General features: G+C 36.8%; 1 long non-coding RNA gene across 1 annotated transcript in view; it reads right to left on the bottom strand.

The window, feature by feature from the left end:
- The window catches only part of LOC144250922 (uncharacterized), a 60,183-nt gene extending 45,751 nt beyond the window's left edge, over nucleotides 1-14,432 (bottom strand). Inside the window, exon 1 of the long non-coding RNA XR_013342607.1 lies at nucleotides 14,297-14,432. This is a non-coding gene — a long non-coding RNA (uncharacterized LOC144250922). The remainder of the gene's footprint in view (nucleotides 1-14,296) is intronic.
- Between the last annotated feature and the right edge of the window lie 11,527 nt (nucleotides 14,433-25,959).

Here is a 25,959-nt window from a genome sequence, read left to right as displayed (position 1 = left end):
AGGCATACTTAAATATATGAAAACTATATTAGCTGATTTTGGTAAAACATACCTAAAAGTTTATATATATGAATATAGTGCTAATAATCTGGAAAACAAATATTATATTTTGCCTTAGCTTCCAACGGCTGATTCCAAGAAGAACCAAATATACTTTGCTATAAACTGAAGAGCCATAGAATGCTCTGGGAATTAATTTATTTCTAAATTAGGTTGATATAATTACTTAGCACTTTGGCTATGTGCAAGTTTGTAGGGCTTAAAAAAGTTTATTAACAAACTATTTGTAATAAAGAATAGGAACATTAGTGTACTTCTCAGGCAATAACATAGATTTTTAGACCACTTCCTGTAAAATCTATCTGTATTTGATTAGGTGATCACCTTCACCTGACTTTGCTATAATATATTTATTTCAATAATATTTTAATAATGACTATTCTTTTGAGAACCACTGCTTGAATTTAACAGTTCGAATTTAACAGTTCAGATCTTTTAAAAAACATTACTATAAAATATGATGTACCAAAAATAACCTCCCATATTCCCTGGGGAATAAATGACCAAAAAAAGTATTTTGAAGGGAAAAAAAATCAAATATGATATATCTAGTAATATACAAGTATTTAAACCCAAGTTCTTGGGAATATACAGAGTAAAAAAAAGAATAATATTTTCCTAAAATTACTGAAGATAAAATAGATGGCCTTAGAAGATAATCTAATAAATAATTCTGCTCTAAATGAACACATTCCTAGTGTAACCAAACAGTTGTACAACCAAAAAGGAAAAAGATTTAAATGATTTTTTTTAAAAAAAAGCAATCTTTGATTAGATCACTATCTCAAATGTTGAAAAAAATATTTGGAGAAATGAAATAAATTCTTTTAAAGTAATTTTATTTGCTACGTATTGATTATCACTTTTGGTAACAGTTAACTACCTTTTAATATATTCTGAATATATGACCGTATTGGCATATCATGACCTTTATTTCCATGAATTTCTCATCTTCTCCTAGTTGTTTAAACTTAGTACAAAAGTAATGATTTTTTCCTTGAGCTGGATGTGGTGCAGGTCTGTAATTTCAGAAATTTATGGGAGGCTGAAGTAGGAGAATCAGAAGTTTGAGGACAGCCTTGTCAATGTAGTAAGACACTCCCTGTCTCAAAATTAAGAAATAAAATGGGCTGGGGATATAGCTCAGTGCTAGAGTGCCCCCACGTTCAATACCAACTACCAAAAATAAATAAACAAAAGTAACAATTTCTTGTTATCACATTCATTTTTACAATATATTCATTTGTTTCCCCCTCTAACTGTTTTCACACGTGAAGGGTTTTAATAATTTAATTCTTGGCTTTCTTCTTTTTATTTACCTTAAACCAGTAATTTCAAACTTTGATGTCTTGTTAGAATCCTGATGAACTTTTAAAAATTCTCATGCCCAGATCACGCACTTTACAAATTAATCAGAATATCTGGGGATGTGGCAGAGACAGGTACCCGTACTTTTTAAAGATACCCAGATAACACCAATATGCAACAAAGGTTGGGAACTATTATCTCAAAAACTTGTAATAATCTTTTCATCAAGTGTTAATATTCTTAAGGTCCAAGATACACAATACATTTTAATTTGAGATCTGAATCACCTTTGATACAAGTCTAGTGTAGTACAATCATTCTGGCAGCTGATGAAGCAACTTCCCAATTACACCTTAACTTGATTTTGTTACCTACTGTTTGGCACATACAAGCTCTTGAAATAACCAGTTTATTTTTTGATGAAAAGAAGCCCAACAGTAATATATTAAAATCCAGGTTTGTTAGTTTTAGAAAGTTAACTTCATGTAAGTTCAAATGCCTTACAGTCCAACACAATCCAAACAGAATCTGTGGCATGCCCTTCTAATTAAATATTTCCAGGAATATTTGCTACAGTTTGTATTTGCAATGTCTCCTAAATGTTCCTGTTTTAAAGGCTTGTTTCCCAGACTGGTATTGTTGGGAGGATGTAGAATCTTTTAAGAGGTGGGGCCTAGACAGAGCTCTTAGGTCCCTGGAGGCATGCCCCTAAAGGGAAAGTGAGCCTCTTCCTCTTTATTTTGCTCCCAACATGAGATGAATGCTTTTGCCATGCACTGCTGCCATACCACAGCCCCAAACATAACAGGGTCAGCAGATCATGGACTGAAACTTCCAAAACTTTCCTTTTCGTAGGTTTATCTCAGGAATTTGTAAGAAAGAAATCTGACTAGTACCAAGTCAAGAATTAAGTAAAACATATACTCACACTGGCTGACAGAAATCAAAACTGTAAATAACCTTACCTAAGTGGGAAAAAAAACCAAAAAACTTTACAATGTCAAATGCTTTTGGGATTACAAAATCGAGAACAAGGAATTATGGATATACATAAGAATGAAGCATAATGTAAAGTTCCTAACATGGTACTAATATAGTTGAAAAGACACTAGCAGAATGTTTCTGTAAAGAATCACATGTAAAATATTTTGGTCTGGGGCTGGGGATGTGGCTCAAGTGGTAGCGCGCTCGCCTGGCATGTGTGCGGCCCGGGTTCAATCCTCAGCACCACATACAAACAAAGATGTTGTGTCCACTGATAACTAAAAAATAAATATTAAAGTGTTCTCTCTCTCTCTCTCTCTCTCTCTCTCTCTCTCTCTCTCTCTCTCTCTCTCTCTCTCTCCCCCTCACTCTCTCTTTAAAAAAAAATATTTTTGGTCTGAGCTTGCTTTAGAGAAGGTGAACAACTGATGAGAAAGACATCCAAGATGTTATGTATGTTTGAGTGTATTTGTTTTATGGTGGGTTTGTACTACTTCATTCAACTGAAAATTAGTAACAATAACAAAAAAAAGGGCTAAGCTTACACTCAAGAGGGGGGAAAAAAGCAATCTTTGAAAGTCAAGAAAAAGGAACATCTGCCAGAAAATAGAAATCATATTTAAATCAAAAGGAAGAATATTAAAACTGCAATTAGCAGTGCCCCAAAGCATAAATATAAAAATAAAACTGAAAATGTTTCAGCATTTACAATCCATGTAAAAACTGTTTGAGACAATATTTCACTGAAAATAGGAAACGGGATTATGAAGAAAAAAACAAAACATGTATTCTAAATGAAAATTAGAATACCCTGAAGTAGAATGTCCAAAACAGAAGTTTTAAGTTTCACATATACACACAAGTAGACATAGGATGGCAGTAAACGTTCTGTTTCAAATAACTGGAAAATTCTGAATCAAATAAAGTTAAGCTGATTTTTCCTCACTAGGAATCTTAAAAACTAAAATGTGCTTTGATACTAAGAAAGGTATAATATGGAACCCTGTTCAGATTTCTTTGACCTCTGAACCTTTTTTCCTCTAAAGCATTTAATGGGACTAGCATTCCACAGAAGAAAAGTGTTGGAGATGCATTTATAAATTTGGGAATTTGAGAAAGTTTTCAAGAATAAAAGTCAAGAATGAACTTCTACTTCATAATATTAATTTTCTTATCCTTATCAATCATCAGACATTATTTAATGCTACCTCCACACTATGTAATCAAATCCCCAAAGCTATTAATTTTGTAATTAGTAGCATGGATTGATATTTAATATAAGTAAGTAATATATATCTTCTCTTACAGTAAACACCAAATCAAAACAAAACTTGAAATAATCAACGTTAACAATTTAAAAGTATAAGTAGGAAATCTTCATAAATATTGGAATGCTATACCTCATCAAATTCTTCAGTTATTTTTCTGATGATTTCTGCATTCTGCATATTTCGAAACATCTCTATTCTCACAGTACCTGTGAAACAACAGATTTTACAGTTATTCTTTATCTATCTCATGCTAAACATAAAATTTAATCTGATCATTGTTTGAAAAATTAAAAAAAATATAGTTTTTCTCTTTCCTCCTCAAATTCTTATACCATATATTCTAAAGAAACCTCTTACATAGGAACTTCAAACTTTTTCAGACATTTTTTAAAAATCTGAATATCTAATGAACTAGATGATAAGTACAGAGAAAGAGTGTTGGGGAAGGAGAAGACAAAGACAAAAAACATTAAGTTTGTACTAGAAGAGACTAATTAAACATACACTAGTTATATCTAGACATACAGCTACCTGCCTTTGTCTTAAAAATCTCCAACTATAGAGATCATATTTCTCTTGTGGCTATTTCTGATATTCTTTATCATCAGAATGTTCTTCAGTAAATTAAAATGTCCCTTGATATAATCCATACCTGTTTTCTCTGAACATGAGAAACTCCTAAGCTCTACATAATTATCAAGAAATAAAAATTTACTTTTTCATCTTATTCCTTCATAATACTTCTCTCTTCGTTAGTTGATTTTACCTGAAATATGGTCATGTAAATTTTACCACTGGTACTGATAAGGAAAAACAAATGTAGTTTAGCTGAAAACTTGCATTAAAAATCAACATAATTTAAATAAACTAAAATGTAATTCAAAAATCAATCTGGAATACAGAGAATAATTAAACATGACTTTTTAAATTCAAGTTTTAAAAAATTGCAAAATTAAGACTTTAGAATAAATCCAAAAATAATTATAATCTGACAAACTTCTTGTCAGTAATTATCAACTCCAATTCAAATCACATTTAAGAAAAGAGCAACTCCTATAGGGTCCCTCTCACCTTACAAGTGATCTCTTTTCTCTCCACTTGAATAAATCCTATTGTCTTATGCTTTTAAAAAATGAAAAAATAAAAAGAGGGAAGAGTCTTTAAAATATACTATATATTTGTAAATATTTATTTATTTATTTTAGTTGTAGTTGGACACAATACCTTTGTTGTATTTATTTATTTTTATGTGGTGCTGAGGATCAAACCCAGAGCCTCACACACGCTAGGCAAGAGCTCTACTACTTAGCCACAACCCCAGCCCCAAAAATGTACTATATATTTTTTTTAAAGAAAGATCACATAACAATAGAATAGTTTCTAGAAGTCAAAAAAGTGTGCCCTTCATTTAGAGTAATGGGCCAGTAAAAGTTCCAGCTACTCAAGTTAAGGAAAGAGAATGACAAGTTTAAGGCCAGTTTGGTAAGCTTAGTAAGACCCTGTCTCAAAGTATTAAAAAGAAAAAAAGGTGGGGGGAGGGCGGTGCTGGGCTTAGTAGCACATGCCTGCAATCCTAGTTAATGGGAAGTTTGAGACAGGAGGACAGCAAGTTCAAGGTAAGACTGGGCAACTTAGAGAGAGCCTGTCTTAAACTAAAAGTCTAAAAATAAAAAGGGTCAGGGATATAGCTACATGGTATACTGCCCCTGGGTTCAACCACTTGTACCATCCATAAATAAATAAGCAAGTAAATAAATAAATAAATAAAATGAGATTGATACATTTTTCAAAGGTCTAGAGATGTAGTTCAGGTGTAGATTAACCAAGGGTTGAATTCCCAGTACCTCAAAACAAAACAAAACAAAAAACACACAAATGAAATAACTATATTGGCACATTAAATTTAATTTACTATTTGGAAAATTGATACTGTAAAACTGAAATCTGCCTTATCTTTTTAAATAGAATCATATTCAAGCACATTTTAGTTATTTAGTTACTTGGTGCATACTTGGTACTTCATTTACAGGATGCTGAATTTATCAATATCAATTTATCAAGTATAAATAATAAATTCCCTATATCCAAGAGGAATAAGAAAAAAATATTTTAAAAGATTTTGTTCCAAACACACAATTCTTAAAAAAGATGGGAGGGCTGGGGCTGGAGCTCAGTGGTAGAGCACTCGCCTAGCATGTGTGAAGCAATGGGTTTGATCCTCAGCACCACATTAAAATAAAAGATATTATGTCCACCTATCACTAAAAAATAAATATTAAAAAAAGATGGGAAAGTTTTGTATTGTGACTGTATTTACTTTGTATTATGACTATCTTTTTAATGATAAAAATAATCTTGAAGACAGTTTACTCACTAAAATATAAGCTTAATTTTGCAAAGATTTTTAAAAATTAAAGAGGAAATCTTGGGCTGGGGATGTGGCTCAAGCGGTAGCGCGCTTGCCTGGCATGCGTGCGGCCTGGGTTCGATCCTCAGCACCACATACAAAACAAAGATGTTGTGTCCACCCGCCGAGAACTAAAAAATAAATATTAAAATTCTCTCTCTCTCTCTCTCTCTCTCTCTCTCTCTCTCTCTCTCTCTCTCTCTCTCTCTCTCCCCCTCTCTTCTCTCTTTAAAACAAAAAAAAAAGAAATCTGAATTAAATTTCTAATTATCACAAATAAAATCTGTCTCTGGCAGGCATTCCTAAAATCACCCAAATTAAAACAAACAAACAAACAAAAAACAAAACAAAAAAACCCTAATTTAACATCAGTCCATTGAAGTTAAACTTCTTTGGGTTATGAATAATCTTATCAATTTGAAATAGTTCTCACAGATAAATATGTAATACACTTATTGTATTTATTTTACCAACCCCTATTTTGTTAGTTATTGTTTCATAGCACCCTGGATAAGTAAAATGACATTCAAAAAATTAAACAATTAAAAGAATTAAAATTAGATTTTTAAATGATTAACCATTCATATTTATATACACATAAATTGTATTGACTACAGTGTTACAAAAGCCAATAAGTTATGCATAATATCATTCATGTTCATAGATTTATATGTTTTGTCATATAAATCTATAACAAAACTGCTAAAAGCAAGAAGGGTTTGTGGAGGCTCCAACATACACCACACACCTGGTTGCACATACCAAAAAATTGTGGAGAGAATACAATGCTGGCACAGACAACATTCCCTGACCCTGCCTGGTAAGAAACACAAAGCACAGCTTGAATACCACTCAATTTGTTTAATGTGAGCTGACAGGAAACAACAGGTTTTATATGAGACACACATAAGCTGTGGAAAGAATCTTCAACTCAAGTACCAGGCTAGAAGGAACTTTTGGCTTCTTCTCCCCCATGTATTTTAACTTCTATTATTAATTTTATTTCTCATTTTTGTTTACAGCTGTTTTCTTCTATGCCTTAATTGGATTTATGTATTTTTCTCCTTTGTTTGAAATTTTTCTTTGTTCTTTCCTCCCTGTCTCTCCTTCTTCACTATTATTGTTTTATTAATTTTACCTTTATCAACTTTTAACATTTTAATCAATTCTATATTATTTTTTACACTTCCCTATTGTTTCTTTTACTTAGTTTTTACTGTGTTTTATGTTGTTATTACTGTTATTTGTTTTCTTCTAAGTTATTCTGAGAATTCATGTTTGGCAACTCAAGTACCTGGCAGGTATTTTGCCACTAAGCTACACCACCACGCCTGTTGAGAGAAACCACAACCTACTCTAGGGAAAACTTAGTCTCATTCAAACCATGGCAAAAGAATGTATGAGAAAAATATCTTAAACCAGAATAATCTGGCAGGGTTACAAGAATCTAAAGTCCCTCTCCTGGACAAGCAGTATAATAATAGCACCCATAAATAACAACTCTTTTGGATACCACACCTCTTATATAGGAACTTCAAACTTCTTCAGACATTTTTAAAAATCTAAATATCTAATGAACTAGATGATAAGTGTAGAGAAAGAGGACCTTCAAAGGATCTTTTTTCCTTAAGTCACTCTCATAGAACCTTTTAGACTGCACACTGTGGACAACACTAGGGTAGTAATCAGAGTGTACATCTCTAATACTCCACTGTCAACATCACACCTGCATGAACTACTAAACGGATCCTACTCTCCTGAAACCTACAAAAAAAATCAAGCCTGAGTCTCTATCAAGGTACAACTGTGTCAAAATCCACTAAACACAGAGAAATCACAAAGAAATTATACCACCAAGTCCATTTGGAGCTAAGTACAACATTCCAATACAAACTAATACTCGTCAGTACATCAGCAAAAAAAAAGTCTGTTTACTAAAAGACCCTCACATCATGATGGAAGAGATATGCTTCCCAACAAATGCAAAAATTTTAACAGAGAAATACAAGAAATAAGAAAACAATAAAACATGGTTCCTCTAAAAGCTCCTGACTATCTAGAAAGTGATTCCAAAGATAACAAAGGGGATGAAAAGCCAAAGAACCAACTTTTAAAAATAATCAACTAATTCAAAGATGATAAAATAAATAGTTGAATGAATAAAGAAAAACAATGCAGGAAATGAAAAAGCCCTTCAATAAGAGAGAGATTCTGAAAAAGAACCAAACAAATCTTGGAAACGAAAAGCTCAGTAAGTCAAATAAAAATCTCAGTAGATAGCCTCACCAACAGCTTAGTTCAAGTGGACAAAATATCACCAAAGCTTGAAGACAAGGTTGATGAAGTATCACATTCCAACAGCAATAAAAAGGAAAAAAAAATAAATATACAAGACGTTTGGGACATCATTAAAAGATCAAACATATCAGAAGAGACAATGGAGATGAGTTACAATGCAAAGGTACACAAAACTTATTCAGTAAAATAATAGCAGACAATTCCCTAAATATTGGGAAAGAAATAGATATCCAGCTATAGAAGATTTAGAATCCCAAAGAGACATCTTAAGAAAAAAATAAAACCTCTGTATGACAAATAGTTAATCTGCCAAAAATACAGAACAAAGAAAGAGTATTAAAAGCTGCAAGAGAAAAATGCTAAGTCATATATAAATTATGGCAGATATAAAAGTGTAACAGATTTCACAGCAGAAATTCTACAGGCCAGGAGGGCATGGAATTATGTATTTTAATCCTGAAAAGAAAATAAATGCAGACTGAACAACTATATCCAGCAAAGTTTTCCTTCAGAATCAAAGGAAAAATAAAAACTTTCCAAGTATAAACTAAAGAAATGAATGATCACTACAGCAGCATTACAGAAGATACTTAAAGGAATCCTAAATCCAGAAAAGAGAGATAAAAGCAATCATGAGAACACAGTGAAGAATTAAACCTCACTAGAAGATAAGCAAATAAGAACTACGATAAAATCAAACATTAATGACTAAGATGAATAAGGGAAAAACAAATAAATGTAGAATCTTCAAAGTAATCCAAGGAACAACAACAAAATCACAGGAACTTTCAAAAATAACCTTGAATATCAATGATCTTAACTCTCCAATGAAAAGATGCAGACTGGATGCCTGATTTTTAAAATAGACCCAGTAATATGATGCTTGTAAAAAAAAAAAAAAAGTAACCTTACTAACTTCACTGAAAGTGAAAAGATGGAAAATGATGTTCGAAGAAGATGGAATGAAAAAAGCAAGAGGAGTACTTATATTCATATCTGATGAAACGGAATACAGCCAAACTTGGTAAAGAGACAAAGAAGGTCATTTCATATTAATAAAGATAATAATCCATTAATTAGGAAGATATAATGGTTGCAAATCTATGTGCAATGAACATAAGAGCATCCTATTTTACATTAAAAAGCCATTACTGCACATAATGGGAGATATAAGTCCCAAGAATATTGATGGGTGATTTTAATACCCTACTCTCACCAAAAGACAGCTAATCAATAAAGACAAAAAAAATCAACAAATAAACATCAGAGTTAAACTGAACTTACAAACATCTATAGAATAATCAACACAATTCTAACAGAATACACATTGTTTTCATCAAAAGATGAAAGGTTTCCCCAAAGTAGAACATATTTTAGGCTACAGAACAAGTCTTAACAAATTCAAAGCTAGGAGCAGTGCATAGATGTGTACTACCAGCTACTTGGGAGGCTGTAGCAGGATTGGGAGTTTGAGGACTGCCTGGACAACACATACAGAAATACAACAAAATACAACAAAAGATCTGGGGACACAGCTAAGGGGTAGAGTGTTCCTGGGTTTGATCCTCAGAATCGGAGGGAAAAAATTTAAAAAAAAAAATTGAAATATTTTCTTGCACCTTATCAAATCATAATGGAATGAAATTGTTAACACACAGCAAGAAACTATAGAAATTATACAACACAGAGAAAGAGAATAAACTTTGAATGAAGAGTGGTCACAGAAGAAAATAGGAGGGGCATCAGTTTCTCATCTGGTGGAAATTTTTAAATTCCTAGAATAAAATGAAAATGAAAACACAACGTTATCAGAATCTATGATTCAGGAAAAGCAGTTAATAGAGGAAAGTCTGCAATGCACAGAGAAACCTCTAATAACCTAATGATGCATCTCAAGGTCTCAGAGAAACAAGGTGGGAGGGAAAAACGCTCCAAAATCCATAGAAGGAAAGAAGTGATGAAGATCAGAGCAGAAATAAATTAAATAGAGGCCAAGAGTACAATACAAAAGATCAATGAATAAAAAAAGAGTTGATTCTATAAAAGATAAAAAAAAACTGAAAAATCCTTAGCAAAATAATGAAAGAAAAGAGAGAAAGGACCCAAATAAATAAAATTATTAGTGAAAAAGGAGAAATTACAACAAAAAAGTTGTAAAACAAATTACAGGGCTGGGGATGTGGCTCAAGCGGTAGTGCGCTAGCCTGGCATGCATGCGGCCCGGGTTCTATCCTCAGCACCACATACAAACAAAAATGTTGTATCTGCCGAAAACTAAAAGATAAATATAAAAAATTCTCTCTCTCTCTCTCTCTCTCTCTCTCTCTCTCTCTCTCAAAAAAAAAAAAAAACAAAAACAAAAACAAATCACAACATCACTGAAGTCAATACTGATTATTATGAATTATTATTTAAACTATGTTATTAAACTGGAAAATCTAGAAAGACAAATTTCTAAACACACATAACACTCAAAATTGAACCAGGAGAATATTTTAAAAATTAAAAAGATCAGCAACAAGCAATGAGATTGAAGTCTCTCAACAAAGAAAAGCCAAGGACCAGACAGATTTACTGCTGTATTTTATTAGACTTTTAAAGAAGAACTAATACCAACACTGCTCAAATATTACATAAAAAAAGGGAAGAAACCCTTCCAAACTCATTCCACAATGCCAAACTTATTCTACAAGGTAGTGTTAACCTGCTACTGAAACCTCATAAGCACACAACTAAAAAAGAAAATTATAAACTAACATCCTTGACGAACACAGATGAAAATATGCTAGCTAAAATCACTTGCAAATAGAATTCAGTAACACATTAAAAAGGTCATACACCATTATCAATTTGGCTTTATTTCAGGAATTCAAGTATTTAATATATAACATATATATTATATATACATGTATATATAACATATATTATATGTACAACATATATAAATCAATAAACATAATACAGAACATAAAGAGAATAAAATAAACAAAGAGAATCAAGGATAAAATCTGCATAATTGTCTCAATGGATGCAACAAAGACCGTTGATAAAATTCAACATCCCTTCATGACAAAAGGCCCTGAAAAAATTAGGTACAGAAAGATCATACTTTAACATAAAAGGCTATATTGACAAACCCATAACTGACATCATATGAAATGGGGAAAAACTGAAAGCATTTCCTATAAAATCAGGACCAAAAAAAAGGGTGTTCACTCTCATACTTTAATTCAATATAGTAATTAATATTTTAGTAAAATAAATCAAATAAAATACAAATATAAAAGAAATACAAATAGGAAAAGAGGAAGCCAAATTATGTTTGCATAATATAATTCTAAGAATATCCCAAAAACTAAATCCAAAGACTTTCAATTTATAAAAATATTCAGCGAAGTATTAAGATAGAAAATCAACTTACAGGGGCTGGGATCATGGCTCAATGGTAGAGTGCTTTCCTCACATATGTGAGGTACTGGGTTCTATTCTCAGCACCATATATAAATAAATGAATAAAATAAAGGTCCATCAACAACTAAAAAAAAATTTTTAAAAAAGGAAATCAACTTACAAAAGTCAGTACCTGTTCTATAAACAATAATGAACTCACTGAGGAAAAAAATCAGGAAAACAATCCCATTTACAATACCCTCACAAAGGAAAAAAAAAATGAGGCTAACCCTAGATGATGAAAATACCTGTGCATAGGGACTGGGAGAATTAAATACTGTTAAAATAGTCATTACTAAATGCAATCTAAAGATTCAATGCAATTTTCACCAAAATGTCAAGAACATTCTTCATAGAACTAGAAAAAAGCAAGCCTAAATTTCATTTGGAAATACAAAAAATGCTGAATAGCCAAAGCAATACATAGCAAAGTGAGCAATGCTGGATGCATCATAATATTAGATTTCAAAATATACTATATAGCCACAGTAACAAAAACAGTGTAATCTTGGAGGAAAAAAAATGGCATACAAACCCAAAAAACCAAAGGTTAAATTTTTCTCTGATAAGTAGATGCTGATCAAAATAGGGGGGAGTGTGTGGGGAAGTATGAAGAAACTTCAGATTGTGTAGAAGGGAGTTGGAGGAGGGGTTGTGGAGATGAAGGATGGTGGAACTAGATTATCCTACAAACGTGTATTAGTACATTACCAGCGTAACTCTGCACCACGTACAGCCAGAGGAAGGAGACATTGTGCTCCATTTGTGTACAATGTGTTAAAATCCATTCTACTATCATGTACAACTAATTAGAACAAAGTAAAAAAAATTTTAAAAAGATTATACTCTCCCTGAGGATTAAAAAAATAAAACAACTGCTATAAACAAGTGGAACAAAATAAAGGACCTGGAAATAAACCCACATCTCTCCATCCATCTAATTCTTGACATAGTGCCAAAACACATGTTGGAGGGGTAGAAAAAGCCTCTTCAATTAATGGTGTCTGGAAAACTGCGTATCTACATGCAGAAGACTAAAATTGGATACTCATCTCTCCCAGTAACAAACTTTTAACACCAAAACCACAAATAACCCAAATCAATAAATGGGCAAGAGAACTGAACAGACACTTCTCAAAATAAGAAATACAAATGGTCAACAAACAAATGACTAGCACCAAAATCAAGTCAAAATGGATCAAAACTTTTAATGTAAGACATGGAAGTCTGAAAGGGGAAACACTTTTATGATACTGGCCCAGGAAATGACCTCCAATAGTTCGGGAAATAAAATACAAAGATTGGGTGTCCAATAGGTACACACATACATTATTAATTATGGTTATATAAGAGTAACATAATTTTTATTTTATCTCAATTATATACATATCACTTTTCTTAACAGCAGCTATTAAGTTGTGAGGACATAAATAACTAGTTTGGATATAACTATTTTATAAAAGGAACCATTGCATTTCTTTTGGCCTAGAGGTGCCACAAAAAAATTCCTGTGATACTAATGGGCTCACAAATTAGGAAAGTTCAGGAAACTGATTAACTGCTCCTAGGTTTAATTCTCTGGCAATCCTGCACTCCTAAGGAGCATTTGGAAGTCAATATAAGTACTACAAAACAGAAATATTAGTTGTGATAACCAAAGAAGAAAGGTTATTTCTAATCATCAATTCTCAAGCATATACTTTATATAAAAAGACATTTGTCAATGAAAAATATTTATCATTACCCCACATAAACACTTTTGATGGCTCTCCAGTTTCCCAGCTCTTCACCCCGCCCCCACCCCGAGAAAGGAGGTTAAACAACTTTTATTGGCCTCATCTCCCGGGAGATTGGCAAACTAGCGGGGCAGTGCTCCGGCCTGGAGGCCGCCCCCGTCGGGGGCGGGGAAGGTAGATAGCGGGAAAGCCCGGCTTCGACGCCCGATCACCCCCAGTCAACAGCCTTTGCCCCACCCCGCCAACAAGAGGCCAGGGCCAGCAGCCGAGCCCAGCGACCCCCAGGCCCCTCCGCGTAGGCGAGCTCGTCGTTATGTGAAGCCGCCGCTAAAACACCGCAGAAACGCAGGGCGGCGGAAGGCATTCGCGCCAGCCCGCCTCGGCCTGGCCCTGCCGGGCGCGGGCGAGTCCCCCGAGAGCCTGGACCGGGGGCGGAGGGCCCGAGCGAGCCACAGACTTCCGCGCCTGTCGCCATAGGGCCCGGGCAGGCGGGGGCACAATTTTCGGGGCCAGCGGGAGGGGTGGGCAGAGACGGAGCGCTGGGGTGCCCGCCGCGCCCACAGCCGCCTACCCGGGAGCTCGGACGGCCCGCAACCGCCGCGCCCGCACAGGCCCCCGCGGCCTCCCTCCCCAGCGCGGGGCCCGCGCCGGGCCCGCCCGCTCCCCGCTGGAGCTCTCTAGCTCTCACCGGCCTCCATCCTGGATCGGAGCTTCCAGCCCCCGCGCCGCTGCCGCCGCATTCCCCCTCTTTCCCGCCCCCCGCCGCCGCGGCCCGCACTCACCTCAGCTGCCCATCCGGGCGCTGCCGGCCATCGACCTAGTTTCCCCCCAGAAGTCTCCGGTGTGTTATTCCCGATGTGGGGGGGTTGTTATGGGGTGGTCGCCGGGGATTCGGGAGCGGGGGCCGCGCCTTCAAAGGAACTGCAATCCTAACCCGCCATCTCGTGGCATTTTCCACACGCCAATGGCGCCGCTGCAGACTTGGGTCCGGACCGCCCTCTGCTGGCCGCGGTGCTCACTGCCTTGCTGACTGGCCTGCCCGGAAAGGGGAGGGAGCTGAGGCGCGAGCTGGGGGCCGCGGCGGGTTTTCACATAAAGGCATTTTAAAGAAATATTTTTATGAATTATCCTTCCTTTCCACTACTCTTTTGCAGATATAGTTCCAGATGCAGCTACTGAATATTTAGACCAAAGAAACAAAGACAGCTTAGCACAGCCCTGTCACAAAATAAAAATTAAAAAGGGCTGGGGATGTAGCTCAGAAGTAGATTTCTCCTGGGTTCAACTCCCAGTATCACAGAAAAAAAGAAACATTAAGTTTAGTTGGTCAGTATAACTAAGTTTGAATCTACTTTCATTCAGAAGTCCCAAGGCATTGTCTAGTACTCAGTGAAACTGAATGAAAGTATGGATTGATTTTATTGTTGTTTGCTTGCTTGCAGTGCTGGGTGTGGAACTCAGGGCCTCATACACAAGCCCTGGATTAAAAAGTGTTAACAAACAATAAAATAAATCTGTTACTGTGTACCGTATGATAAATGAGAGGATGAACAATTACAACAAAAGCATTCCAACAACCCTCTCTGAGCTTGACAGCAGGAATGTTCAACCTGTTTTCCTGGATTTAATAGATGATTAGTTTCTTAATTCCTCATCATTATCAGATGTTTACCCTTCCACCCAATGTAAATCATCTCTGGGTAAAATATTTTATGGAAACATATCTAAATGATTTTCCTATGATCTTTCATTGCATATATTTTATAACCAGGTTTATTTTGTAAAAAGAACTTTTCTTATAAATATCACATGCATATTAATGACCTATTGAAACAATAAAAAGTTACTTGCTGTTATGGTTTAGATGTTAGGTGTCCCCCAAAAGCTCAAACCTGTGAGACAGTGCAAGAAGGCTTAGAGGTGAAATGATTGAATTACGAGAGCCTTCATCTTGATTGTGGTAATGGTTTAACAGGTATACATACATGAGGAATGGAATTGACCATCTACAGACTGAGACCTCCGAAACTGTACGTCCCCAAATAAACTTTTCCTCCTCTAATTGTTCTTGTTGGGTCTTTTAGTCACAGCAGCAAAAAAAAAAAAAAAAAAAAAAAAATGACTAAAACACTTGCCCATATCTTTACTCTTGTTCTTAATTCTCCTCAGAGGCAGCCACTGTTATCTGTTTCCAAAAGCTTTTAGGCTTTCTCTTTAATCTTAGTGTTCCTAGGAAAGAAAATATAATAAGTTATCAGGATCAGAATTGCAGACCTTTCCTTCTAAATCAATGTAAACAATCAATAAATAAAATTAAATATAAATACCCTCTGTCAATGACACTTAGGTAGACGTATATTGAGTAGCTATTGCCATTTATGACAGACATTTGTTATTTTGTTTTTAGTACAATTTTATTGATATAGGATTAACACAATAAATTACATATAATTAAAGTTTATAATTTGATGAGCTGTAACATGTATGTATACCCATTAAACTATTACCACAATCAAGATGACAAATATGTCATCTCTAAAAGTTGCCTCATTGGCCTTTGTAAACCATTTCTCTTCCTTTATTCATCTCAGGCAATCACTCATCCACTGTCTGTCTACTGATCTGCTTTCTGTTATTATAGGTTAATTGAATTTTCTAGAATTAAAAAAAAATGGATTAGTAAGTACAACATGTATTAGGTCTGGTTTGGTTTTGCTTTTTTGTATTGTTTCTCTACTCAATATAATTATTTTGAGTTTCATCCATGTTGTATTAAACATTCATTCCTTTCCAGTACTGCTATGGTACTCCTTTGTATGATCATACTACAGTTTGTCAGTGTACCTACTGATGGATGTTTGTATTCCAGCTTTGTCTTATAGTAAAGCTGCTGCAAACACTTAGACATTGTGATTATGCATCACCTGATCTGGTCTTGAGGTAAACTAAAATAGCTGTCTACAAAGCCGGAGAGGTAACATACAAAAGTTTGGAGAAGGACAGACATAATAAAAGCAACAATTTAAGCTCTGTGATGAATGGTGAACTGGCACTAGGCCACCACACTGGGAGGGGTGGACACTAAGATCTCAAAGAGGAGAGCTCACACCCCTCTAAAACCAGCAGGTGCTTCTCAGAGCCAGCTGATAGTCGCTACCCTAGCCAGTGTTGCCAGACCTCTTTTTTTTTTTTTTAATCACCCAAAGAGCTGTCACAAATCCAGATTTCATGTGAAGTTTCTCAGGGTGTTTTGTTTTGTGTTTGTATTTAAGATAATATAATTTTCCTCCATTCCCAAGTATGGAAACAAATGAAAAATAAGATTTTTAAAAATCTGACAGATAGAAATCAAAATATTGGCTTGTATAAAAATCCTGATATTGGGCTGGGGTTGTTGCTCAGTGGTAGAGCACTTGCCTAGCATGTGTGAGGCACTGAGTTCGATTCCCAGCCCACATAAAAATAAACAAATAAAATAAAGGTATTGTGTCCATCAACGAATAAAAAAATATTTTAAAAAAATCCTCTCAGTGGTAGAGTGCTCGCCTCACGTGTGGAAGCCACTAGGTTCAATCCTCAGCACCACATACAAATAAAATAAAGGGGGCTAGGGTTGTGGCTCAGTGGCAGAGTACTCACCTAGCATGCATGAGGCACTGGGCTCGATGCTCAGAACCTCATAAATGTAAAATAGAGATATTGTGTCCACCTAAAACTAAAAAATATTTTAAAATACTGATATTTGCTTAATTGGGTATTAAATATAAGCAGCATTCCTTGATTTATTCTTTCTGCTTTTGATCATGTTTGAATTTTTTATAATAAATAAAATTTATAAAAAATTACATTGCATAAAGCCAATTAAACAAAGAGGTAAGGTTTAGCAAATGTACTTGTTACCCACAAGCAGATATATCACCCAGTCAAAAGAAGAACTGGACAACTTCATAGATTTTGGGTCTGCCACATAAAACAGAAAATTTGTTAAATCCTACAGACAAGAGGGAAAAAAAAAAACAGAGAGAAACAAAGTGAGACAGAAACAAAAAGCCCAGAATGGGCTTAGTGTTTCAAATTTGGTTCCTTCTTCTGATCTCAACTGTTAGTGAAATTATTCCTACTTCTCTAGAAAGTAAGGGATTAAGCTCTTACCATTTTTTTTTCCTCATGGGAGTGGAAGTTTTCTCCCTGATATGAAAACAAAAACAATAAGAGATTTAAATGTTTCATGAACATGGTGATATGCTACCACCATCCCCCTTCGAATAAGGATTTGTCCCAGCTATTGAGCCTGCTGTTGACTGAGTCTTTGGTGCCTTTAGAACTGTTGCATTTGCAGACTGTCACCTTTGCTAAGGTCCTCTCCCAGCCTGGTCCACATATCGATTGTGGATCAAAGTGGGAATATAAGAGACTGGCCAACTTGCTCAACTTGGGACAACTATAATAGTCAGTTTGAACCTCCAAAACTCCCTATGGGACCTGCACAATCTCTCTCCCCAATCCTTTTTTCTTTCCCACTCTCCTACAAGCGTTTAATCCAAAGGGCACTCTCCAAATACCCTACCTGTTCATGTCTTGTCATCACCTTCCCAGGAAACCCAACCTATAACTGTTGAGGGCAAGAATAAGGTCTGAAGGAGCAAGCAATAAGATGGGGTTTTGCATATGACCATTAGATGCCTACCTGACATTGAGGGCTCCTATCACAGGGTTACAGCCTAAGTGTTAAAATTTTTATGGGTGGTTAATGGGATTGGTACACCAGTGGAATGGTACATATAGGGAAAGTGAAAATTATAAGAACAATGGAATTGGGTATTTCTCTGGACTAAAAATGTGATTGTACTGGGATATAGGGCTTTTAGGAGATAATTCAGGTTAAATTAGATTGTAGCAGTGAACCCTAATATAATGGGATTCATGGCCATACAGAAAGAGGAAGAGAGCTGTGTCTCTTTGTGAACACACTGAGGAAAGAATGTGAGAGAACAAAGCAAGAAGATGGTGGTCTGCAATCCAGGAAAAGAGCCTTAACCAGGAACCAAATGAGCCAGCACCCTGATTTTGCATTTCTCAGACCCTGAAACTGTGAAAAATTTCGCTTTGTTAAGCAATCTGTCTAAGGCGTTTTTTAAAAATATTTATTTTTTAGTTGTAGTTGGACACAATACCTTTATTTTATTTATTTATTTTTATGTGGTGCTGAGGATTGAACCCAGGGTCTAGCATGCGTAAGGTGAGCCCTCTGCCGTTGAGCTACAACCCCAGCCCTGTCTATGGCATTTAAAAAAATATATTTTTTTTAGTTTTAAATGGATACAATATCTTTTTTTAAATGTATTTATTTTTAAGTGGTGCTGAGGATTGAACCCAGTGCCTCACATGCATGAGGCAAGCACTGTACCACTGAGCCCCAGCCCCAGCCCATGTCTATGGCATTTTATTGTAATAGCTCATGGTGATTAAGATTATTGTTTAGCTGGATGAATGGACTGGAAATAAGTTAATGAAAAGCTGAGAGTGATTAATCTCCAACTGAAAGCTCAAAGTGACTACTTAGTACCTCACAAAAAAGAAGAGAAAAAAATCTCCTGAAGTAGGAGTCCATAATAAGCCAAAGAATAAATTCAGTCAGAGTGAGCTAAACTCCAGTCAAGACAGGTATATTAAGCTAAGAGCAGGGTCTTAGTTGAGGAAAGAATGGGGCTTGACAATCAGATGAGGACATTTCCAGAAATGGTCCCCCATTACTCAGAGATGATTCAGACATGTCTCTTCATTAAAATAATAAGTGTCTCCTCTTTGCCCTCAAGATTTGCTCACAGGTTCTCTCTTTCCGTAGGCCTTAACTAGTGTTAAGTCTCAATATGCTGGATATTGTCATTCAGGAAAGGACCTATATCCCAAAAGATCTTTAATACCCAGCCAGCATAAACTGGAAAAAAAAATGTATAGAATTAAATTTTGAGAGTGCTTAATGATAATGAAAGGAACATCAGATTGGATAAGGGAGAAGTATATTCGGAAACACCCTCCCAGTACTAAGGATCTAAAACCATATCAAGACCCCCAACAGTTAGTGTGAATGGGTTCCAGAAGCATGAAAAAATTGATGACCCATATCAAGTGAGGCTAAAATGTCACCATTGCCATGGCAGAGAGTAGAAGAATAAATTTAAAGGATCAGGAATTTGATTATGCTGAAGAATATTTACTTTATAAAGATGGAAACCCCACCAGATGACTAGTTTACATAAGGCCATTATTTACACGATATTTCAAGGCCATTAGAAATGCACCGTTATGCTGGACTGGGGACATAGTTTAGTGGTAGAGTGCTTGCCTAACATGCATGAGGCCTTGAGTTCAGTTCCCAGCACTATGGTTAAAAAAAAAGAAAAAGAAAAAGATGTGCTATTGTTGGGGCACCAGTATCTCTAAGATGATGACTGTAGGCCAGAACTGATGGTAAAAGAAGCCATGGAAGAATGAGTTTCACTGATAGCAATAGGGATAACAGGGTCCTAAAGTGATCAAGGCCAAGTAGTGGTTATTAACTGTCAGAAGTCAAGTTGGACAATTATTATAAAGTCCCAGGTGCAGTGAGGAAAAAGAGAACCACAGAAAATAATATGAAGATAATTAATATGATGATCCTGAGGGAAAAATAAATGGGCAGTTAATGAGGATACTACTCATTTTGTACCATTTGATGAATTCTAGGATTTATAACCAGGAGAGTGAAGCAGTCTCCTCAATTAAAATAATGATTCCTTGACAAGTTTCCAAACATGAATCTGTTTTTAGATCTAAAACCATGAACTCAAAGAAAGACAGGTTCCCATGAAGATGGACTTGAAATACCATGATGAATGTGCATAGTATCAATTTCCTCAGTATTTCCCCAGATTGTTTCAGAACCTTTATACCTAAAGCCATTTACTCAGATAACTGTCCACTGGGAACATGGGAATACCTAAACACTTCAAGGACCATAGGTCCTAGAATCTGAATTGACATTCTTACTTAGAGATCAAAAGAATAATCATGGTCCCTCTGTTAGAGTACGTACATATGGGAACAGTATATAACACCAAGGTCTGAATGTTTGTGCCCCACTCCCAATTCCTATGATGAAACTCAATCCCTACTGTGATAGTTTCAAGAGGTGGGGCCTCTGAGAGGTGGTCAGATCATCATTATATATCTTAAGGTATTGGAATTATAGATAATTTTTATTTTCTTTATATTTTTGTGCTCATTCCAAATTTTCTATAGTAAACATACACTGTTAGAATCACAGAAAACATGTTTTAAAACTAAACAATACTATTATATATCTTGATGCAGTTATTTCTAGAAACTGAATAGAATTGCAAACATCATTTTTAACTTATTTCCAAAGCTGCAAAACAGTTGCATCTAATATTTTAAAACATACAATATAAAGAGATGACATTAAAATACTAACATTGATATTTTAACTGATGAAAGATCTATTGAAATAATTGCAACTGGGCACAGTGGTGTATGCCCATAATCCCAGCTACTAGGGAGGTTGACGAAGGAGAATTGCAAGTTAGAGGCCAGCCTGGGTAATTTATCTGCCTTTGGAGTTGAGCCCAATCTCTCTCCACCACTGCAAAATCTCATTGCTTGCCTGGCGCGGTAGCACACGCCTGTAATCCCAATAACTGGGGAGGCTGAGGCAGGAGAATCTTGAGTTCAAAACCAGCCTCAGCAAAAGCGAGGCACTAAGCAATTCAGTGAGACCCTGTCTCGAAATAAAATACAAAATAGGGCTGGGGATGTGGCTCAGTGGTAGAGTGCCCTGGAATTCAATCCCCAATACCCCCCACCCCCCAAAAAATCTCATGGCTTGTTACCAATCACAATGATCCTAAATGAAGTATTCGCTATCATGTTTTGATGAGTATTTATTGAATTTTTTTCCTTGAACAGGATCTATCAGGATCTTGTCCTTAAAGATCCAGATCACTCTGTAGCCCCTTACCTGTGTGTACTTACATCTCTTCTTTAACCTCATATAGCCTGAAGGAGTATCTCCTGCCAATCTTTCTTGTTCTAGAAAAAATAAAAACTCTTTTTACTGATAACTTTTCATTTGTGAACTGTTAAAGGCAAAATCAATTCCTTAGAAAATCTTAGAATACTGGAAGTGAAAAGAGCTTAGAGAACATCAAGTTTAAAAGTGCTGCTTTAAAGTTGAGGAAATGGTAGTTCCAGGGGAGGTTAATTGGTTTGTTCAAGCTCACACAGTGACCTAGCAGCAGAGCTAACAATAGAACTTAGGCTTTTCATCCTTAGTCAGGAGCCTGTGCCCAACACCACCTGCTGTGTGGGCAGACTGCCAGTCTGCCTGTCTCCATCTCTTAAAGATCATTAAAGTGGTTCATAAACTACCTTGTGGCTGCAGCGGAGTTCACTCTAATTTTTATCACATTGATTATTATTACATATAGTATTAAATAACCAGCATGAGCAATTACCTCTTTAGTTTTACAATGAGAATTCTTTGAAGGTTAACTGAGAGAGAAAATTGTAATGCATTTAGGAAATTTGGTGGCAGGCTAGTTGGGTGAAGAGGGACTGGGGGTGTAGCTCAATGGTACAGTACTGGACGAGCATGTGCAGGCCCCAGGTTTGATCCCCAGCACTACAGAGTGAAAGAGGGGGGCGGTAATGAAGTGAAGGGGCAGAAGAGCAAAAGCAGGAAGCCAGAGTGAACTATTTATACCCCAGTACTTCCAAAGAGCCTAGATCTGGTGATTCTGTCCTCATGGAAAGATAGCCCCTGCTATAATTTGGATCTCAAATATCTCCCCAAAGCCCATATTTTAGAGGATCAGTACTCAGTTTGGAGCCCTTGGAAGATAATAGAAACCTTAAGAGGTGGGATCTTGTGGGAGGTTTTCCAGTCACTAGAGGCATGACATTGAAGGAGATAGTGGTATTCAGCTCCTGCCTCTTCATTTCTTTCATCTGCTGTCATGAGGTAAATGTTTTTGCTCTACCATGTGCTCCCACCATGATATACTGCTCACCACAGACTCAAAAAGCAATGGGGTCAATTGGCCATGAACTGAAACTTCTAAAACGGTGTCAGAATAAACCTCTCCTCTTTTTAACTTTCTCATCTCAAGTATTTTGTTATAGTAACAGAAAGCAGGCTATAATTCAACACCCCCTCCCCTTGCCTTATGTTTGTATTTTCATTATCAAATATGAGTGGACTTCCAGGAGCAAATTTGGATGCACCAAGTGCAGGTGCTAGGAAGTCCCTTAAAATAAAACTTCCCAGAGAAAATGATCTCAATAGAAAGGTATAGACTAAGAGAAAGAGTTGCCAGGAATAAATTATTTCTGATTGTATTTTTTATTTTTTAGTGTTGTATTCAATGAATGCTTGTTGATCAGCATGTCAAATCCTATCTTATCTGCTACATATCAGAAACCAACCAACACTCATTCCACCTTTTCTTGGTAATGGTTTCTCATATTTATTCCCATGATCCATGTGCTTCAGGAAAACCTGATGCTCCCCTCTTCTGATTTAGAGACTGAATATTAATACGAGGTACAGTGTTTCTGTTAAGCAAATAAACACTATCCCAGTCACCATAATGACTGGATCAGGGAAGCACAGGTTCACCCAGACTGAATTCAGGACGTTAACATTTGGGGGCAGAGAAGTGCTTTGCTCTTCTTTCCTTCATGTGAACAAAGAAGCACATGGGCCCAGCAGCTTCTGCCAGTCATCTTGGAAGGGCCAAGAATAGAACCAACAATAAGGAAGTAGAATTGAGAAATAAAGAAACTGGGTCCTGATCCCATGATTTTAGCAAGTGTATAAGGCCTGACTTAGAATTCTAGGCTATTCAGTTACCCAAGTAATTATATTCCCTTATTGCCCAAATCAATCTATTTCACTTAGTTTAAAAGAATATATCAACATGCTCTTTTAAAAAAAATTATATATATATATTGTAGCTAGACACAATACCTTTATTTATTTATTTTTATGTGGTGCTGAGGATCGAACTCAGGGTCTTGCATGTGCTAGGCAAGTGTTCTACCGCTGAGCCACAACCCCAGCTCTCAACATGCTCTTATTTGCATTTCTATTTATATGAACTTCTCTATAATCAGCTCAAAGTATCTACCCATGACTGGGGGGAAGTGGGGTGGGATTAGGACTCTTTAAAAAAGAGGAATTAATTAGAAAAAAAATGTCAAAATTCAGGGTTTTTTTGAGTAAAACGAGGAAAAGACAGTGGGAATAAGTAGGTAGGGTCTTATGACTTTAACCTTTTCCGCAGAAATCCCAGTGAACAGACTGCCGAGAAAGCTGTAAGTAGAGTGGGCTTGGATTCCACTGCCTCTTTGGAAATATGGGTGTAGAAATCCTCATGGGGTTGTTCTGCACCAACACAGGATGGGAAAGAAGAGGGAAGAGGAGCGCTGCCCAGGCAAGCAAAGTGAGGGCCCAGCTGACCCTCCTGACCCTCTTAACTCCAGAACCATATGGCAGGGATATGAAACTTACTGCATGCACCGTGAGAAATCCAGAAAGTAGAGGATGCTGCTAGGTTTGGCTAGCAGGTCAGCATGGTGGCAGCAGAGTGGCCTTGTAGCCAAAAGCTTCAGGCAGATTACCCAGGCTGGAAATCCTCCTGGTGTCCCACCCAGATGTCAGGGGGCTCCTGACTAGTGCCAGTGAGAACCAAGTAGTGCCAAGAGAAAATCTGCTTGGCTCTCCCTATTGATGATTGCTCATGTGATTAAAATAATTCTTTTGGTAAGCTTGTGTTTTTCCCTGGGAGTGCTCTGTATTGTTGGTGGTAAATGTGTTTGACAGCATGTTCTTGCATTTGTATTTTAAGTCAATATTTTATAGTGTTGTCAAATATACACAACATAAAAATTATCACTCTATTCTCTTTCTTTTTTGGTTTTAGGGATTGAACCCTAGGCTTCTCATATGCTAAGTACCTGCTCTAGAGCTAAGCTAGACCCCTAGCTCCACTGTAACTCTTTTTTTTTTTTTGTACCAGGTATTGAACCTAGGGGCATTTGACATATCCTGGAAAAATGTAAATTAATGTCACATTGTTTGTACCCCCAATCATGGTTAAGGAACTGTCATGTCTTGGCAAAGTTTTAAATTATATAATCATTGCTCTATATACAATGACGTATTCTGAATCTATAATGATGAGAAAAATTGTAATAAAAGGTGACCCAAAGAAAGCTTCATTAGCTCTCTCTCTGGAGATTGCTCGAATGGAACGACTCCAGTCTCATCTTTTCGCCGACGCCATTCATCCTTCAGGACTCCCTGGACCCCGCCAGGGCAGGACCCCGGCAAATCTGGACCAAGGTTTTTTCTCATTGTTCCTCCTGCCAGGCATGTGCTACCCTTTCCCTAGGGCCCAATGCAGCTTTTATATCCATGAAGTTTCTGTGAGTCCCTGAACCCTCAGTGAACTCCTGCTATGAATGTGGCTATCCATGGCTGGTTTCTCAGGCACTCCCACATAAAGGGAGGCTGCACACACAGAGGTCATTAACCCACCAATTAGCCATAGCCCAGGTGGTAGAGACCAGCCCCTGTGACTTCCCATCTCTCAGCATGTAATTGGTGCTCAGAAGTGGATGCAAAACTATTTTAATGACAACCTTGTCCATTATTGCTCCTTCATTGTGAATAAGGCTGAGCAACATTCAACCTGATGCTCCCCTTAGTGGGCCAATCCATTCATTAATGGGAGAGATGCAACTGACACTGCTCTATATCCTCTTTTCCAGCCCAGCTGGCCCAATGACCTCTTGCTATTTAGACCCCCTCCACAAACCAACCTGCTTGCTCCCAAGCTACAGTTCCAGGTAAATGTGTAACCAGGGGGCTTGGAATGGCCAGGCCCATCCCTTGACAGGTGTTTCTTGAAATTCCATTCCTGAGCCATTAAGGAGTAGCAACCATCTGCTAAGACAATGAAGATAGCTGGGTTGACTTTTCTTTGTTTCTTATTTTGGCTCTTTGATATGAATTTGAACTCACATCAAAAGAATAGCAACTCAGTCCTGCCAGACTGTCCTCAGCTAAGCAGACCTTCCTGCAGCCTACTCTGTCTGCAGTGTCTGCTTGTAGTGCTTTCCCCATGTCCAAGACTTCTCTGGCCTCCTACCCTGAGCAGAGCCTCTGAGAAGTAATCCCAAGGAACTGGGGATGAATGATGTCTCCAGAGAATAGAGTGGATCCCTTAGGCTCCCTGCAAAGGTCCTGGCCAGGACCTGGGTAGCCAGTGGATGGAGAAGGGTTCCATCTGAGCCTTCTCCACCTCTGTCACCACCAACCATGTCTCTCACCAAGGCTGTAGGTCCCTGACTCAGAACGCCCCTGTCCTGAGTCCTTCTCTTG

Source organism: Urocitellus parryii, chromosome Y (assembly GCF_045843805.1).
Source record: "Urocitellus parryii isolate mUroPar1 chromosome Y, mUroPar1.hap1, whole genome shotgun sequence".
NCBI lineage: Eukaryota > Metazoa > Chordata > Mammalia > Rodentia > Sciuridae > Urocitellus > Urocitellus parryii.
This window is presented reverse-complemented; position numbering and strand designations above follow the sequence as displayed.